Genomic DNA, 12,643 nt, shown 5'->3' with positions numbered 1-12,643 from the left:
ATCCTGAGAAACCAACAGTTAATTTACTTTAGAACAAAGACATTTTAATCTCTTACTTTGTCCTCTGCTAAAAATCACATCCAAGCCAAGTTGTTTCAAGGTTTGGTTCAGTGTTGCAAAAGTAAACAGTAGATATTTTGAAGAGAGGGTGTCCATATCCTCCAGTTAGAGGCCGTTTAACTCCCTGTGGGTAGTTGGTTTGCTGCCAAGCAAATAGGAATTCACTTCCTGTGGTGTGTGTGTGTGTGTGTGTGTGTGTGTGTGTGTGTGTGTGTGTGTGTGTGTGTGTGTGTGTGTGTGTGTGTGTGTGTGTGTGTGTGTGTGTGTGTGTGTGTGTGTGTGTGTGTGTGTGTTGCAGAACATGATCATAGGGAAAGAAATCCGTGTTTTGACATTTTCCTTCTACGCATGTTTCAAAAAAATCCTCTTTAGCAATTATAACTTTTCTCCAAATCTAATAACTTGATTTATGCAGAAGATTTTCATTTTCCAAGGTTAAACTGTTGCATCCTGGGAATTATTAAAAGTCAAATGACTAACGTGTAACCTGTTTTCTTTCAAACAATGCAATTTGTTAAAACACATTCAACTATGCAGCAGATGCTGACTCACTCTATAGGGTGCATGTTTCTCTCATTTGTTTTGTTTTTCTTTTTTCATCTTCACAATAAAATGTGTCACAAAGCAGTGTTGCAAATGACATTAGCCATAAAGCTTTCAACACACACACACACACACACACACACACACACACACACCCACCCCTCTCATGGAGAAAAGGCCGCTGGTATGAATTAGTCCCAGTCCATCCCTGATGGTCACTAAATAAACTTTATAGCCATTGTGTTAGTGGTTAGCGGTTAGCATTTTAGCTTTACTCGCCACCCTGAAATATCCATTTGGTGGTTTTACTGATGAAACTTTGCCGGTTTGAAGAAGTAATCCATCTAAAAACTCACTCCGGTTGGTTTAACAAGCAGTCTGTTTAAACTCTCCTTAAGAGAGATTGGATGGGGATTTTGTCCTTTCACTGGCAAAAATCATTTTTTTGGGTTCTAGGCGTTTTTTAAAGTGCAGACTAGAAAAAAGTAATTATTTCTTCACAACTGTGGAGTTTAAATTCCCTGCTAGCTACATGGAGAGACTGGGTGTTAGTGTTTACAGTCCGGGGGAGGAGGGATCCGGACTAGAGTCCACTTGGATAGAGAGGAGCAGGGCGTGATGATGTAGCAACAACTCATCCAGCTGAATGCATAAATGAAAGAAGCAGCTGAAACAGAAAAATGTGTGATGCCAAAAATGGCCTTGGGGGAGTTATCCATGAGGAAATAACTATAAAACAGCATCAAAGCTCTGGAAAGTGGATTTTGTGTGGTATAGGACCTTTAAAGGCAACTAGGGATATTTTTGTTGGATGCTACATACTTTCTGTGCCTCCACACATATGCCAAAGTCTTCCAGAGTAATTAAATGATTGATTTGCCTGATATAAAGTAAAAAGATATTCCTCGCAAACAATCAGATAAACATTCACAAATCTAGTTAGTGATCTGGCGCTCTCTTTGATTTCCCTCACCATTCTGAAAAACGTTGGAGGAAGAATGATCCAGAATTCTTTGTAGAACTCTGCTGGAAACCCGTCTGGACTTGGAGCCTTCCTATTAGGCATGGATTTAAGAGCTTCCTGGAGCTCAGCTGATATTAGTGGTGAGTCCAGGACTGTAGCTTGGCTGTCTGATAATTTAGGAAGTGTTATCCTGTCAAGGAACTCATTGATCTTGTTATCTGATGGGTTTACCTGTGGACGCTTCTAAAGACGTAATGATTTCTTCTAACTCCTGAATACATTTGTATTCTGTTTTTTTCTTATGTGATGAGAAAGAGATTATTTTACCTCTCATCACTGCCTTTCCTGCCTCCCAGAGAACAGATGCTGATGTTCCAGGCAGGTCACTGTGTTCTAAATATAAAGCCCACTCCTTTTTAAAAATTTCTATAAAACCTTTGTCTTTAAGCAGTGATGTATTAAACCTCCAGTTTTTGCTTAGTGGGACTGTCTTCTTGTTTACCACAGTTAAAGACACCGGAGCATGGTCGCTGACAGCTATGGGGTGTATCTCAGTGTCTGAAATGTCAGCCAACAATGAGCTGCTGACTAGAAAATAATCCAAACGTGAAAGAGAGTGATGGACGTGTGAGAAAAAAGTATACTCTCTACGGTTAGGATGAAGAGATCGCCATGCAACACAAAACCCATAATCACTCATGTACTGTTTAACTATATTAGTGGATTGCCAATTGTGCTTAGCCCCAGCTGTACTGAGCCTGTCTGTTAAAGTGTCCATCCAAAAATTTAAATCACCTCCAAGTATAAGTGGATGGTCCAAGTGTTCCGAGAGTATAGAGAAAAGATTATCAAAGAATGGAGGGTTATCAATACTTGGACAGTATATGCTGACGATAAATAAGCTTTGTGTCTGTATAGATATTTTTAACATTATAAATCTACCCTCTGGATCTGAAATTGTGTCCAATACTGTGAAATTGATGTTTTTGTGTGTGAAAATAGCTACACATCTTTGCCTAGAGTTATAGCAGGCAGAGAACATGCTGGGAAACTCAGGTATTTTAAGTTCATCTGCAGATGTGACAGATCTGTGAGTCTCTTGTAATAATATTACGTCTGCTTGCACTCTTTTTAACTGATGAAAAATTTTGAATCTCTTCTCCCTGGAGTCCGCTCCATTTACGTTCCATGAGACAACCCTTAGTGCACACATAGATGTGTGTGTGTGTGTGTGAGTAGCTATACTATGACGCCTTCATGGGTATGAGATAAAATAATATCAGCTGGCATAGGCCAGACGATGCCCACACTGCCCGCTCACAACAGCCATGGAATACACATCATCGACACACACTAACACTATACTGGAGCAGGCGGAGGGAGACTAGGGGTCTTAGCACACCTCTGTTGTTGCTTGGCTTCCTGGGGCTGGAGGCTAGGAGGGAGATCTGGCCGTCTGGTTGGGGTCTGGGGTGGTGGGTTGCTGTGCTTAGCGTTGGGCGGGGGAGCCTGCTCATCAGCACCCCAGCAGAAGGGGTCAAACTCTGGGAACCGGTAATGGTTGTACCCCATGTGCAGCAGTACCGGGACCAGAGTGAATAGGGTGTGTTTGGGTAGCATGAGTGAGTGTCCGGCGTACATCTTTATAAGTCTTTGGTTGTATGTGGATGTGTGAGCATGAGGGAGGGAGTATATGACTGTGTTTGTGTATGACTGTATATGTCAGGTGGGGCCTTTGACTCCTTCCTTCTCCTGGGACTTCTTTTGATGATATAGATCTTCGTCTCCCCTCCCCCTTCAACACCTGGTGTGGAGTGTGGTGCCTTGGTCTGCCTGAATGTTCGTGGCTCCCGGGTCTGGGGGTTTAAGATTTTTGGCATCTGCCTGACCAATCCCCGTGGCTGCCTGGTGGGGTCTGGGTCCCTGGGCTCTGCTTGGTCCCCGGCGGGGGTGGTCGCCCCTGGGTCCCGGGTCGCTGGGTCCCAGACTCGGCCGGCTAGGGGGTGGGAGGCTGCGGGCGGGCCTGTGGGCTTGCCGCTGATATCTCCAGGGACTCTGACGGCTGCTGGTTGTGGCCCCCCGGGGCGATCCTCTGCGCCTCTCGAGGGGGGCAGGGGCCTTTCTGGTTGCAGTCTCCTTGGGGTTCCTGTGTTCTGGTGCAGCGCCTGGATCTCTGAGACTTGGAGCTCCCTCCGTCTCCTACACATCTCTGGGGGCAGATCTGTGGCCTCTCACACTCTCTATTGGACGCTTTTATAGAGAAACCTTACATATACAAGCGCGTGTACACACCCAGGTGCTCACATGGTGGTCTCAAAAGTATGGGCTTGGGCACGTTCAACACATGTCTTAAGGCTGTCGTTGCCACTAAATGCACTATGATTTATTATCATGTGATTGTTCAGTTAAACAATGTTGATTGTATATTTCTTCAAGTTGACACTGTGATAGCTTGCTCCTGATGTATTGTGTGTCCCATTTTTTTCTCTTCTTTCTCTTTCTGCAGGTCTAGAAGCAGACTCTTGTTCATTATTGTTTATTTTTGTGTGAACTCCCCCTCTCTCTCCCCACCTTTTGTCTCTTCCTTTCTCTTTCACCTCTGACTTCGTGTCTGGTCAGAATTACAAAGCATTCAAAAACAATAACAATAAAGTTTTACGTATCAGGCGTGACATTAAAAGCAGACGCTTTGATGCTCCACCTGAGAGTAAGTCTGTAAGGCTTGTTACCAGCATTCAGACATCAATTCTGTTTGCTTCACAGCCAGACAGGACATGTCTGGGGGGGGGGGGGGGGGGGGGGATCTAGTTAGTGTCAGATCTTTTGAACCTTCTTTCTGCCTATATTTGCTCAGTTTATGACCCATCTTGACAAATGAATTTTTGTGTCCCACTGGCCTTAAAAGCACTTTATTTTTCTTTTCTCTTTTTTTTTTATAACTGCAGCTAATTATGACTCTTAAATCTTCAGTAGGAAGCTTAAACAAACTCCATGCCTTTTTACTCACTAGGTGAGTATTTACCTGTGCAGGCTTATGAGTTAGGCCAAATTAATGAGGAGTGACATTAGATGGGAAGAAGCGTGGGCGTGTAATGAACTCATTAAAAACTAACACAAATAAAAGGGAAGGAGATGCACTCTCACGCACGTCCACACAAACACAGAAATGCTTAACAATAATATATGAGTTCAAATTTAACTTTCATCCCTGGCAAACTGTGTTTTTTTTAAACCAATCTGATGTTCTTTATTTCAGGGCTTTGAGTAAGTGCATTCAAGATTCATATTAGACTATACTTTTCCTCAGTTGCTCATTTGTTTTACACATTTGTGCATCAATCAAGTAGTATTTTAACATTTATAGTGTTTTATGAAGCACTGCAGATGTACAGATACAATTCCAATTGTCTTCTTGGTAACAATCATGTGCACTTTGCTTCTTTTGTCAATTCTGTTATATTTTGGGGCTGCACCTGTGGTTACAAATCCTTGGGCTCCATGCAAATGAACACGTATATCCTTATGCACCCATGCATAACACAAAACACTTGCTATGCAGGCTTTGAACACCAGCTCAAGCAGAAACCATGTGTGATAACTGCATGAATTATCTTTTCTTTATGTATGTCGTCAAAAATCCAATCATCTCAGGAAGGTTAGAAGTGTCTAAAAACATAGGAACATTTGTGTTTAAATGCTGGTCCGATAGTTCCACGTAGACGTAACGACTTTGAAAACCAAAAACATTTGTGAGGCTGGGAGAGAAAATGTGATATAAATGAACTCTAGCTGCTTTATGTGAAACTGTAACGATCAGTTAATGAACCATGTGTTGTCTTAATAATAATAACAATAAAAATGTTGTGAAAAGCCCTCAAGAATGCTGAAAGCTGTTCTTATCTAGTTACACCTAAAAAATTCCTCTCTTTAGTCGTGTTTCTACTATAGGAGTTTTCCTAAATTTCTGGGATTGGGAAACGTAACCTGGAGATACGATAGGTTGGTTCTCTGAGCCGTTGTGTCTCCATACAAAATCTGGCTTTTCAGGACTTATCTAAGACGTCAGCACATCGCCACTGCTTCAGCAGTGAGGGACGTCACTGGTCAGCGTTAAAAGACGTCCACAGACATTAACGTAGCATTAATTTCCAGCTTCTCCACCCTACTGGTTGAAAGTGGAATTACAACTGTTGTAGACAACTCTGCAGCAGTCTGCTGTAGCTATTGCTGACAACGAGCTAACACTAAAATGAGCCAACTAATACTGTAATAAACCACAATGTAAAAAGATCCACACAGTTGGACAAAAAATTGTATTACTTACAATTCTAGTAGCAACAAAGCCAGGTCACCGTCAGGCCGGGATTTTGTAGCCTCTTTTAGCTCCCTTAAGGTAGACTGCGCTGATGTTCACTCTAGTTTTATCTCTTTACTTCACCTCCAAAGACATAATTCCCTTACTTCCAGGCTCTGCCATTATGCCAAAAAAGCAAACTTCTTATTTCTTCTTCTTTTGTTTTTAGTGACGGTCGGCAAACTGAAAAAGCTAACTGCTAGCCTGTTATTAGCTACCAGCACAGAAAATAGCTAACTGCTGCTAAGCAGTGCAAGTGCAGATTGTGGTTAGCAGAGGGCTGCAGAGTGGTGTAGCATGTGAAGTTGGTAAAGTTTCTACCAACAAAATCGCTGAACCCCACTTTTTAAGGAATGAATTAAAGTGTAAAAAACTCCATGTTGCTTTAATAAGCAGTAGCTCAGGTGGTAGAGTGGGTTGCCTCATGATCGGAGGGTCATGGGTCCGCCAGGGGTATCCTGCTGTTGTGTCCTTGGGCAAGACACTTCACCCAACTTGCCTGTGTTAATGGTGGTCAGAGGGGCCGACGGCGCCAAATGGCAGCCTCGCCTCTGTCAGACCTCCCCAGGGCGGCTGTGGCTACAAGTAGCTTACCATCACTAGCAGTGTGTGAATGTGAGAGTGTGTGAAAGCGTCTTTGGGTGTCTAGAAAAGCGCTATATAAGTTCAATGCATTATTATTAATAACAGCAAAAGTTCTATTCTGTCAAATTACACCATAATTAATCCATTCTTGGGACCAGGAGAGCAGCAGTGAGATGTAACATGTGAGGTTCATTGACCAGAACAAGCGCCATCTTTTCACGGTGATCTGTGAGAACACAACGTGGCGTAAATTACGGCATTGTTTGTGGATTTCTGCCATATTTTTTGCCTTTTAAAGCATACAAACCGATTTTAAAGTAGCATGAACATTGCTTATTTTCCATTCCTTAAGCTCTGCTTCACCATCAAATCTTCCAAAGTCTGCAGATGTCATTTCCTACTGAGTTACAGCCAATCAGCCAGTAAATCACAGTTTAGTTATTGTTTATTTGGAACTATATTACAAAGCATTATGCAGAATTGCCACATAAAGATATTTGTAATGGGTTGTACCAGCTGTTTATCTATTTTTATTTATCTGTTGAGAGAATTACCTAAAACTCCATGTTTGCACTGCCTGACTACAACTGGAGTATCCTTTGAGAATCTGAAACTATTTGTGTGTCCTTGAGGAAATATTTCTTTGACACTGAATCAGTTCATAAGCATGTCAGATCCTCAATAAGCTAACTCCTTTATGCTAGGAACTAGCTTAAATGAAGGGTAAAATGAACTTTATTTCATCTAATGTGTACAAAAAGCTCTTTTAACATCACAAAGCTAAGCAAGTGGAGCTGAGGTTCACTGGGTTTGACGTCTGATTAGACAGACGGGGCTGGTTGAGAAACACGACCTACAGTGAGGATGGATGATAGGTGAGACGGGCCCTTCCGGCTGAGAGACAGGAGGATATTATGAAGCTATTGCTATACAAAATGACTCCCAAGTGCATCTTTGAAATAATGATCTTCAATAAGGAGCATTTTGAGGAGATGATTCAGTATATCATTTGTCAATCATGAGCTTAGGGAAGATTTAAATCCCGTTTTCCCTCTTGACACATCCTCACGCTCCATTCTCATCAGTACAGTTTATTTAAAACCCATCAAATGTAAAAAGCCACAAAACCTGTTTTTATGTAACTTTTAGAATCTGATTTTTACATCTCGTCCTTCTAAAAAGGAAAGATGTCTCATGTATTATTACTTCAACATAATTTTTTGTTTTGTTCTAAAAGCAGAGCAGAACAGTCCTACCTGTTCATTAATTATCAGACATTTAATCCCATCTGTTCACTTTAACTTTAGGGCACCCTCTCCTAATTGCATACATATTTTTTGCAGTTTAAAATACGAATTTAGCTTCTTCTTTTCACATTTTATTGCACAGCCAGGGGCCTCTCTTTCCATCCATGCTGAAGCAACAGATAAATAGCTCGATGAAAGAAGGCAGCATATTCAAGGCTGCACAGTTGAGCAGTAAATAATTCACCTTCTCTCCTCCTCACTCACCCACCCACCTCCTGTCTTCAGTGCTTAAACATTATTCATGGTGAAGTGTTTGCACTCGTCTGTTGTTTAAAATTGACTCAATGGAGGAATAAGTTTCTGCTAAGCGTCGTTTCCATAGTATGCTTGTTTGCCCATTAGCATTCAAAGCGGGTGAAAATGACTTGACCTTCTCCTGTGAACAGGGAGCCACCAGTGCGAAGTTTTAATTGAGTTCCTTCATTCTGTCTTTTTATCGGAACAATTTATGAATAACTTCATCTCACAGACTGGCAAAACCAACTGTGATCTTTACCGTCTGACAGAAGGGCTTCCATTGTTCTCATATGATATACGAGTGAAGAATGATTCTTAAATCTGTTCACCCAACATTTCTAAGTGGTTTCCTTATCTGGTGCTTTGTTTCCAGCAGTCCACTTCTCACCCACATGTTTTTATATGTGGAAGTCAATATCACTGTTTCCTTCAAAAGTGTAAGACGTCACCACCAATATACGCTGAGATGTGAACGCAAGTTTGATGACATAAAAACACAATCACAATTGATATCAACATACAATCACATGATAATTAACTGAATTTATTGATTCTGTTCAGCCAAGAACACACTGAAAACGCAGAACACACACACACACACACACACACACACACACACACAGTGTGTCGTTCTGCAAGATGGTCTAGACTAAATTATGATCTGTGCTCACTTTACCATGTTTTTCCTCCTTATGGGCTTTACTTTTACCTGAACATATTCTAAAAGTTTTTTTGCATCTCTGTATGTGGAGTGAAGCTGTGGAACAGACTAGGTAAAGATATGAAGCAATGTCCAAGCATGGTGCAGTTTAAAAAGCGGTTTAAGGATATGGTTTTTGCAGGGTACAGGGAGGAGGTAGAGACATGATAGGGTATTCTCGTTGAGAAATTGTATTTTTTTTCTCTCTTTTTTTTGCGGGGGCACGGGTATGAATGTATGTGTATATATATCTGTAGGTTGTGTATACTATGAAGTGTTACTGGGGTTACTGAAATTGTGAATAGCTGTGTATGTGCATGTATGTAAATAGAAACATATATGTATGTGTATATGTAGGCATATCTATTTATTTCTAGATAATGGAAAAGGGGTGGGATTAAATAAGCTTATGCTTCTTCCTGCTCCTTTTTGAACATGAAGGTTATTAGTTGTGACTGCTCGTTTTCTTTTTCTGTTTGTTTTGAGGTACTTATTAGTCTCTTTGAATTCTACATTGTTGTGCTTTTGTTTTGTTTTGTTTTTTTGCTTTGTTGTTTGTGTTTTTTAACATGTTCAAAATAAAGATTTCAATCAATCAATCAATCAATCAATCAAAAGACAAACTGTATTCACCTATTCAGTGAGAGGCAGTTGCATGCTGTTCAAATCTGAATAAAACATTGACGACCACTTATTTTGCACTAGAATCAGTACAGACTGTTAGAAATCTGTTTTATCAGCTCACTTACTATGAGAGAAAATCTAGGGCATGTTTAGTCATATTCAAACATTAGATTAAAACATGTGGACACATATAAATTAGATTTAAAGTAGCACAGAGCAGTTTCCTGCTTCACCCTGCTGGTTGAAAGTGGAATTACAGCTGTCGTAAACAACCCTGCTGCATCTAGCGCCAACAAAGAGCTAATACCCACATGAGCCAACTGATAAAAAAAATACATAAAGTAAAAAGATCCATACTGATGGACAAAAAAATTATATTATTCACAAGTCTAATAGCAACAGAGCCAGGTCACCATCAGTCTTTCATTTTGTTGCCTCCTTTAGCTTCCTCAAACTAGCATAGGCTGCACCGATGTTCACTCTGGTTTTAGCTTTTTGCTTCACCTCAAAAGTCACCACCCTCTTAGTTTTACTTCCAGGTTTCTGCCATGATGCGAACAAAAAGAAAACTTTAGAGCACCCCCATAGAGCAACTACCCGCTCCACAAAACTATGAAGTGTGGTTTTTGGTCAGCGGAGGGCTGCAGAGTGGTGTCAGATATGAAACTGGTCAAGTTTCTAACCCAGTGATCACTGAAATCAATGTTAAAGCTCTAGCTCAAATTTAAAAATATATATATTTATTGTTACTTTAATCTACAATATATACAATGCTGCCCGGCGAAGAGCTGCTATGAGAGTCAGTGTGCCTAAGATTGTGATCTTTAGTGTTTGGGCTTGGAAAAAAAATCCTATGGGGAAAAATTGCAGGACACTGATTAGAAATATTGAGGCATGCTTTTTGGTCATTCTCACATTTTACACGTCAGTGTGTTTTGCCATCATTCTGCCATTTTTACTTGTACAGTTCCTTTCAATTACCACCACAATCCACTTTAAGTGAGGAAGTGTGAGTCATTGAGTCAGCCTAACAAAATAAACGCATGCTTGTAAAGCAGACTGTAACAAAATTATTTTAATATTTGTTTTTAATCAAATTTCATTTGTTTTGTAATGAGAAACAAAATCCAAAACAAATTTGATCAGCTGCACAGCCCTAATGTCTTTTATAACGTTTACATGATATAATACAACTATAATGCATTGCTGCAGCCCTGACATGCATAAAAGCAGATGTGTTTTATGGTTAACACACAATCAGACATAATTTTGCTGATTTGTACCCCTCCAAAAAGCCTCTGTGGGGGCTCTCAAATCTCAGACCTGAGTATTTAGGTCTGACCCTTTTATCTTGTTGTTAGAGTTGTACATCGTCTTTTTCCATTGGTGCTTTTCAGCTGCATTGACAAGAATTGATTGTACTAAATACAACCATGCTGGGGAAGTACATTGATGGTTGTGGCCATGAGGGTTTTAGGGCTTCTTGAAGTCATTTTTCTCAGAGGTACTTGTACGCAGACAGCCACACACACACTAAAATCGGCTTGCTGTGGCCTTAACATTGATTTCCTTAGATGCTGTCTACAGCAGGATTTACAAACACTATACATAAATGCCTTTCCTGCTTTTACTGTGTATTTTATTCTATTTATATAAAATGTACAGTGGGGCAAAAAAGTATTTAGTCTGCCACCGATAGTGCAAGTTCTCCCGCTTAAAATGATGACAGAGGTCAGTAATTTACATCATAGGTACACTTCAACTGTGAGAGACAGAATGTGAAAAAAATCCATAATTCACATAGCAGGATTTTTAAAGAATTTTTTTGTAAATCAGGGTGGAAAATAAGTATTTGGTCACTTCAAACAAGGAAAATCTCTGGCTCTCACAGACCTGTAACGTCTTCTTTAAGAAGCTTTTCTGTCCTCCACTCGTTACCTGTATTAATGGCACCTGTTTGAACTCATTATTTGTATAAAAGACACCTGTCCACAGCCTCAAACGGTCAGACTCCAAACTCCACTATGGCCAAGACCAAAGAGCTTTCGAAGGACACCAGGAAAAGAATTGTAGACCTGCACCAGACTGGGAAGAGTGAATCTACAATAGGCAAGCAGCTTGGTGTGAAAAAATCAACTGTGGGAGCAATTATCAGAAAATGGAAGACATACAAGACCACTGATAATCTCCCTCGATCTGGGGCTCCACGCAAGATCTCATCCCGTGGGGTCAAAATGATCATGAGAACGGTGAGCAAGAATCCCAGAACCACACAGGGGTCCTGGTGAATGACCTGCAGAGAGCTGGGACCACAGTAACAAAGGTCACCATCAGTAACACACTACAACGGCAGGGAATCAAATCCTGCAGTGCCAGACGTGTTCCGCTGCTGAAGCCAGTGCATGTCCAGGCCCGTCTGAAGTTTGCCAGAGAGCACATGGATGATACAGCAGAGGATTGGGAGAATGTCATGTGGTCAGATGAAACCACAGTAGAACTATTTGGTATAAACTCAACTCGTCGTGTTTGGAGGAAGAAGAATACGGAGTACATCCCAAGAACACCATACCTACTGTGAAGCATGGGGGTGGGAACATCATGCTTTGGGGCTGTTTTTCTGCTAAGGGGACAGGACGACTGATCCGTGTTAAGGACAGAATGAATGGGGCCATGTATCGTGAGATTCTGAGCCAAAACCTCCTTCCATCAGTGAGAGCTTTGAAGATGAAACGTGGCTGGGTCTTCCAACACGACAATTATCCCAAACACACCGCCCGGGCAACAAAGGAGTGGCTCCTTAAGAAGCATTTGAAAGTCCTGGAGTGGCCTAGCCAGTCTCCAGACCTCAACCCCATAGAAAATCTGTGGAGGGAGTTGAAAGTCTGTGTTGCTCGGCGACAGCCCCAAAACATCACTGCTCTCGAGAAGATCTGCATGGAGGAATGGGCCAAAATACCAGCTACTGTGTGTGCAAACCTGGTAAAGACCTATAGTAATCGTTTGACCTCTGTTATTGCCAGCAAAGGTTATGTTACAAAGTATTGAGTTGAATTTTTGTTAGTGACCAAATACTTATTTTCCACCCTGATTTACAAATAAATTCTTTAAAAATCCTGCCATGAGAATTCATGGGTTTTTTTTTTTCAAATTCTGTCTCACAGTTGAAGTGTACCTATGATGAAAATTACTGACCTCTGTCATCATTTTAAGTGGGAGAACTTGCACAATCGGTGGCTGACTAAATACTTTTTTGCCCCACTGTATGTACT

At 41.0% G+C, this 12,643-nt stretch overlaps 1 protein-coding gene across 7 annotated transcripts in view; it reads left to right on the top strand.

The window, feature by feature from the left end:
- ctnnd2a (catenin (cadherin-associated protein), delta 2a) overlaps positions 1-12,643 on the top strand; it is a 379,177-nt gene that overhangs the window by 284,034 nt on the left and 82,500 nt on the right. The gene's annotated exons all lie outside the window — the stretch shown is intronic.

Source organism: Nothobranchius furzeri, chromosome 7 (assembly GCF_043380555.1).
Source record: "Nothobranchius furzeri strain GRZ-AD chromosome 7, NfurGRZ-RIMD1, whole genome shotgun sequence".
Taxonomy (NCBI): Eukaryota; Metazoa; Chordata; class Actinopteri; order Cyprinodontiformes; family Nothobranchiidae; genus Nothobranchius; species Nothobranchius furzeri.
The sequence above is the reverse complement of the archived record's forward strand: the minus strand, read 5'-3'. Positions and strand labels throughout refer to the sequence as shown.